Below are 6,000 nucleotides of genomic sequence, written 5' to 3' on the forward strand. Positions count from 1 at the left end.
CAGCCTAACAAGGTCACATTTCTTAGAGGCACGCATATTTCCATCTGCTCAGGCTGGTGGCAAGCAAAGTGCCTGGCATGCTGTGAGGCACTCTAATAAGGAATTGTTTAGGAGGGAGCAGCTAGGCAAAACTGAGGAGGTGAGTGGTGGTTACATACTGCACAGTTGGATAGTCAAAAACACATTAAATCAAAATGTCACATACTTACCAAGCAAACTAGTAAAGGCCTCTTTCAATTTTCAAGATTTTAGGCTTCAGAACTGTTTGTGCTTAGTGCTGAGACTTATCAAGACTTGGGAAACCTTGACTTTATGAACACAGTTCCATCTGGTGAGCCTCAAATAGGAGAACCACAGAAACACAATGATGGTTTGGCCTAAGGCTTGAATTTCTTTCCTGGTGACCAAAGATAGAGAAGACCTCTTTGATGAAAAATGGACACTGGCTTTGAGGTGAGAAGGCATAGTCTAAGAAAATTTGACTGTAACAACTTTTTTACTCTAAATCCATTCCAGATGAAAGCTTTAGTTTCACTTGTTTCACATCCTAGACTCAAGGATCTCCAGAGTACCACTGATTCAAAACCTATTATCCTGTAAAATCTGATCTCTTGAATCTACCATGATACTGGAAATGAAGATGTTCATTAGGTTCAATGGTGAAAACATTTTCTTAATTAAAAAATTTTGTCTACATCAAACAACTTTTAGACATAGATGAGGTATAGTGGATTGTAAAGGTATAAAGAATAATAGTGTGTATAAATCATGACATTGTCTTTTGATGTTCTTCTTTTTTGGCTTCTAGAAACACGGGGTAACTAATATGAAAAGGATATGAGAGTAGATAATGAGGAATATAAAGGTGAAACTTAATCAAATGATCAGTTTTCCTTTTGGGCATCATTAAGTTATATGTTGTGATATTTGGTTAGAAGCGGATCTTACTGCACCATTTTTCAGAATAACAAAGTTTTAAGGAAATGACATTGTTCTCAGTTACTTCCTGAGAAGTGCAGCTCTTGTTTTAATACATACTGACATTTTCAATCAACAGTTATTTTTTTATCCATATAAAGCTTTCTTCAAGATTTGTGGATTTGGAATGTTCCAAGAATGCATCTATGAAAAAGACACACTGAACTAAGTTTTGTTGAGACTGCTCTCTGAACTTTAGACTGCAGGAGATGTTTCTGCTTCTGGGGCCGGGGTTCCCTCCTACCTGTCTGCCTTTGACATTGGTGAGAATTGACAAGGAATGGCATGGCCCAAAAGACAAGCTGGATCCTTAGACATGAAAGTAATGATTGGTGGTGCCAGAAGAGAGCCCACCAACACAGCATCAGAGAGCCTGAGAAAGCTACATCCCCTGCAAGGGCCTGACTAATTGTCCATCTGCATGGCTGGACACAAGCTAGATAGATTTTATAATGGTGTAGTTCCTCCAGAAATGACTCAGCCATCCTCCAGCCGTTGGCTGGATGGGCACTTATCATAGAATTATAAATCATAGGTTGTAAAAGACCTCTAAGATCACCAAGACCAACTGTCCAACTCGTGCAATAGCAGAGGTTAGAATGAGACAAGGCTGGTAAGCATGACTAGGCAGTGCTGAGTGCTGTCATATGTGGCAATATCTGTCATCATAGGCACCTTACAACTTGGGAACTGGTGCCAGTGGGCAAGGATCAGTCCAGAATTCTGGGTGCAAACTTGGGCACTGTGCATGTCCAGTGAGTTTCCACAGCCTGGAGACTGCAACAGGAAGGCTGAGGAGCAGTGGCTGCAGGGAAGCCCCACACCTGACAAAAATACGCATTTTGTTCAGAGCCAACGATATTGGCCAACACTGACTCCAATAAAGCACTGTATCATCCCACCAAGAGTTTTCCTGGAAATCCTTTTCATACTCCCAGATGAGCTTATGGATAGCATGAGTTGCCGTCATTGGTGTGGACTGACAGTATGCAGGTTGCTGTAAGTTGGACATGGCATAAAATTTCAGCCATGCCAGAAGCAAGATGACAATGTCTAAAATTAGGAGCAAATACAGCCAGAAAAGAACTACCTAACTCATTTTCTGCCGATGCTAGCATATAAACATGCAGTAAGAATATACCTGGGGATGGCTCTTAAAGCCAGTGTTGGTCTTTTACTGAGCTTAATTAGCAGATAATAACAGACGCATGCCAGTGGATAACCACAGAGTGCCTTAATCAACAATGGAGCCTCACACAGTTCCTGATGGTGTATTTGACTCACATGAAGAGAACTATCAGCAGCAATTCATCACCTCTGAAGAGGGCTTGATAAGCACGAGAGAGCTTTCTCAGAAACTCCACTCCTGGGGAGGGACAGCAAAGTTTGGCTCTGCAAGAGCAACCCCGAGGTCAGCAGCAGCAGTTAGGATGGTACTGCAGTGGCTGGAGACCCCCAGGCTGTCCTGTTGAGGCAGCTACCCTCAGGAGGGAATGGCATAGCAAGGCTTTTCTTCTGGATGAATAAGTGAAGAAGAAACACTTTACTCTCCTGGTTGTTTTTTTGTTTGTTTGTTTGTTTTTGTGTGTGTGTGTGTGTCAAATTGTGGGGTGCTTTGGGTAGGATTTCAGTATTCTGGACTCTTTTTTTTTTTTTTTTCCCACATTTTGCAGGCAAAGACCTGGATTTCTGATTCACTGGAAGGCTTCAAAAGACCCAATCTCAGGAATAAATAATGTCTGGCTGCTCAGAAACTTCATGGCAGCTAGAAAGATAGTCTACTCCTGAGGCAGTAGGCTTCCCTGGACTTAAGGGAAAGGGGTAAAAAGTCCCTGGTAGTCCCTGGTGCTAGAAGTCCTGAATGGCAGACTCTGATTTTCATCAATCCATTTCACCATTAAATAGCAGCCCTATACTTCTGCATTGTATGAAAACAGGAGATATTGAAGGTGCCAATATGGAACATTAACAGCCTTTAACTTGCTAACAGGGTGTGAACGTGAGTTTCATGAACAGGTCTCATAAAAAGTCCTTATCTTATGCAGAACATGGGACTGTGCTGATAGAATCTATGCTAACTGGAATCTTTTTAATAGCAACGGCCCCATTTATTTTTAAATAAATATTTTTAATTACTGTGGCACTACAGAACCAGTGAGGTCCATGACTCCATTGTGTGATATGCTGCACAAAAACAACACAAAAAGGATTGCTTGCAGTCCCACTGCACAGTTAAATGCCAGCCCACTCTACATTTAAACTGGGGATAACCATCCCTCTGCAGTAATCCTGTGCTGTGCACGCCTTCAAAAACATGTTCTGTTATTTGCCTCAGTTACAGTTATGAGGAAAAAACTTCAGAGTCTTTCTACAATTCTTCTCCTTGGTGTGAGATGTCCTCCTTCCATACACACCTCCTAAGCCTCTCTAGAAGTACAGATCAGTACTTTATCTGAATATTATATACTGACCAATGGTCTATTCATCTGAACAAGGACTCTCCCATGCTGTGCTCAAAATACAGATGAAAATGTGCTCAAAATGTGCTCCCCATGCAGATGATATTCCCAATATTTTGCTCCCTTTACTAATAAGATGAAATGCTTCCCGTTATTTGAATCTCTCAGGCAGAATTCATGTCATCTTATCAAGAGCAAAAAAGTGAAATAAGGCCCAAATGCAGCAGGAGACTTCTGTTGAGCTTCTGCTCCCAGTTCTCTTGTACTGCTACCACTGTTTGTGAGGGCTACACACTGAACCAACTGGAGAATTGGTTGAGTTATATTCGTTTTTCTTCTTTCGTAAGAGTATTTTTTGGGGGTGATTTGGTTCTCCCACTTCAGACTCGCATAGCACTGTAGCAGCCCCACCAATCCAGCTGTGTTCAGGTTTATGGTAGCAGGGGTGAACACTAAGGGAAATAGCAGGGAAAAGGAAGGATTGAGTTTTTCTGAATTTATTACCTGTATATGTTGTTTAGTGAAGGGAAAGGAACCTGTGAATGAGCAATGTGTTTAGGAGATTGGAAAAGGGCAAATAAAATACCCCATGAAAATCTCCTGAAAGCTTTTCTTTTTGGGAAGTTTGGATTTACCAAACAAGGAAGAGAAGGCCTGAACAAATAAATAATTTAAACTCTTGAGGTAGCAATCACTAAAAGATGTCCTCATGAAAGAGGAAGGTGTGATGTTTATAGGGCCCACCCCTGGAGAAACTAAGTACTGGTGGCCCATCTGATCTTCAGGTTGCCCTGTGCCATTTCTAATCTCCATGTGAGATAGACTGAGATAACAAGTGCCACTAACACATCTTCAGTGATTTCTTTTATTATTATTACTGACAGTTTAATTCAGCCCTTTTTCTTTATTTCCTAGCCACTGAAAAAGTTTGAAATCTCAGGCTCATCTTCACTAGGAGTGCTCAAGGCAAATGGGACAGGCACAGAGGGTGAGGGGTTGCTGTAGACAGACTAGGTTACAGCTGCCACCTCATGAGTCAGTACTTGTTGGCCCAAAATAAGATGGATGTAATACAACAGCTTTGTTCAAGGCCATAAGCAGCCTGCTGGAAACCCTTCCTATGGAGATGCCCCATGGAGGGATCTGCTATAATGCAGTTTACAAATCCTCTATGTGACCTGCTATACTTCTCAGGTCTCCTCACACTCTTGCTCCCGGTCACGTGCCTGTAGCTTTAACTTCAGTTGTGAAGTGCTGAAGAGCTGTAACAGGCATTTCTGTGACATATACATGTGTCTGGAAGCCTGGGCTGCAAAGTTGCGTATTTATAGGCTGCTTGACATGCCCAGCTCCTATTTCTGAAGCAGGCACTTAGATTTGTAACCATTGTGACCCATATACATCTCATGCTCCTTAGGTTTTCTGGTCTCTTGTGCTGTCTCTGCATAGAAGATATAAGGTAGAACCAAAATTAGTTTTTTCAGCAGCGGTGAGCCATGAGCAGAGGGTTAGCTATTGTTAGTGACAGATTTGCAAGGCCACATCTAGGTGTCTGACCCCAACAGCAGACTTGAGCCCTTGGAAAGAGGGGGGCTCTGCAAGCAGAAGCAGAGCTGTACTGGGCAAGTGTGTTGAACAAGGAGATGTATGTGAGGCAGACCCTGAGCAGGGACTTTGGGTATTTTTTGGATGACCCTTTTGGATTGAGATTCCAAAATTCTTATCTGAACCTACCCAAGTCATGCCCATGACAGGTGAAGGCAGAGCATGGGGACAAAGTCAGCAACTAACAGTTTCTGGAGAGGGCCCTAAAGATTTTGGGGAGTGCACTCCAAGTGATACAGGTCATGTGCTCTTCGTATGAACACTATGTCTCTGGTCAAAAGAGACTGAAAAACAACCAAAAACCAACACCAAACCTCCCTCACCTATTCCAGTCTACTTAGTGGATTTGTCCTTTGAGATAAAGAAAAGAGCAAGAAGAAAATAGCGAGAGCCAAAACAAGAAATCTCCCTTAATTCTCCAAATATGGGTTGCTTCATGGCTGAAATTCCCCAAGCGAACCAATATTTCACTAACAAACAAACAAATGGGGAATATCAGTCTTCCTGAAAGCCTGTGGATGAAAATCCTACCGCCTCTTCTCTCCCCTTGTAGCATCTGGACAGCATTTGTGTGAATACCGGAGTTACCTCACCTAGCCATGATGCTTGTTCACACTGTGGGAATGCAAAGGAGCCAACAAGGAGAGAGGGTCAGCCAGTTCCCTGTGTAATGACTGTGCCAAAACCTCAGCAGTTCCCCACAGTTCCATGTTTTGGACCTCCCCCACCAAACTTGTATCTGAGAGTTCTCACCAGATAATACAAATAGAGTGAGAATTCAAACTGTGCAGGGAAGAAGTTTCCTGATTTCCCTGGAACAGATCACTGAACTCATAATAATGACCCTTGGTTCAGGAAAACATTCAAACCATTGTCCATACTAAGCAAGATAAGTCATTAGCATTCTCACCTCCCAGAACTGAGCGCAGGTGTCTTCCTCAGGCTGTGGGCTCAAAAT

Source organism: Lagopus leucura, unplaced genomic scaffold (genome assembly GCF_019238085.1).
Source record: "Lagopus leucura isolate 7727_CA_CO unplaced genomic scaffold, USGS_WTPT01 Super-Scaffold_100001, whole genome shotgun sequence".
Lineage (NCBI taxonomy): Eukaryota > Metazoa > Chordata > Aves > Galliformes > Phasianidae > Lagopus > Lagopus leucura.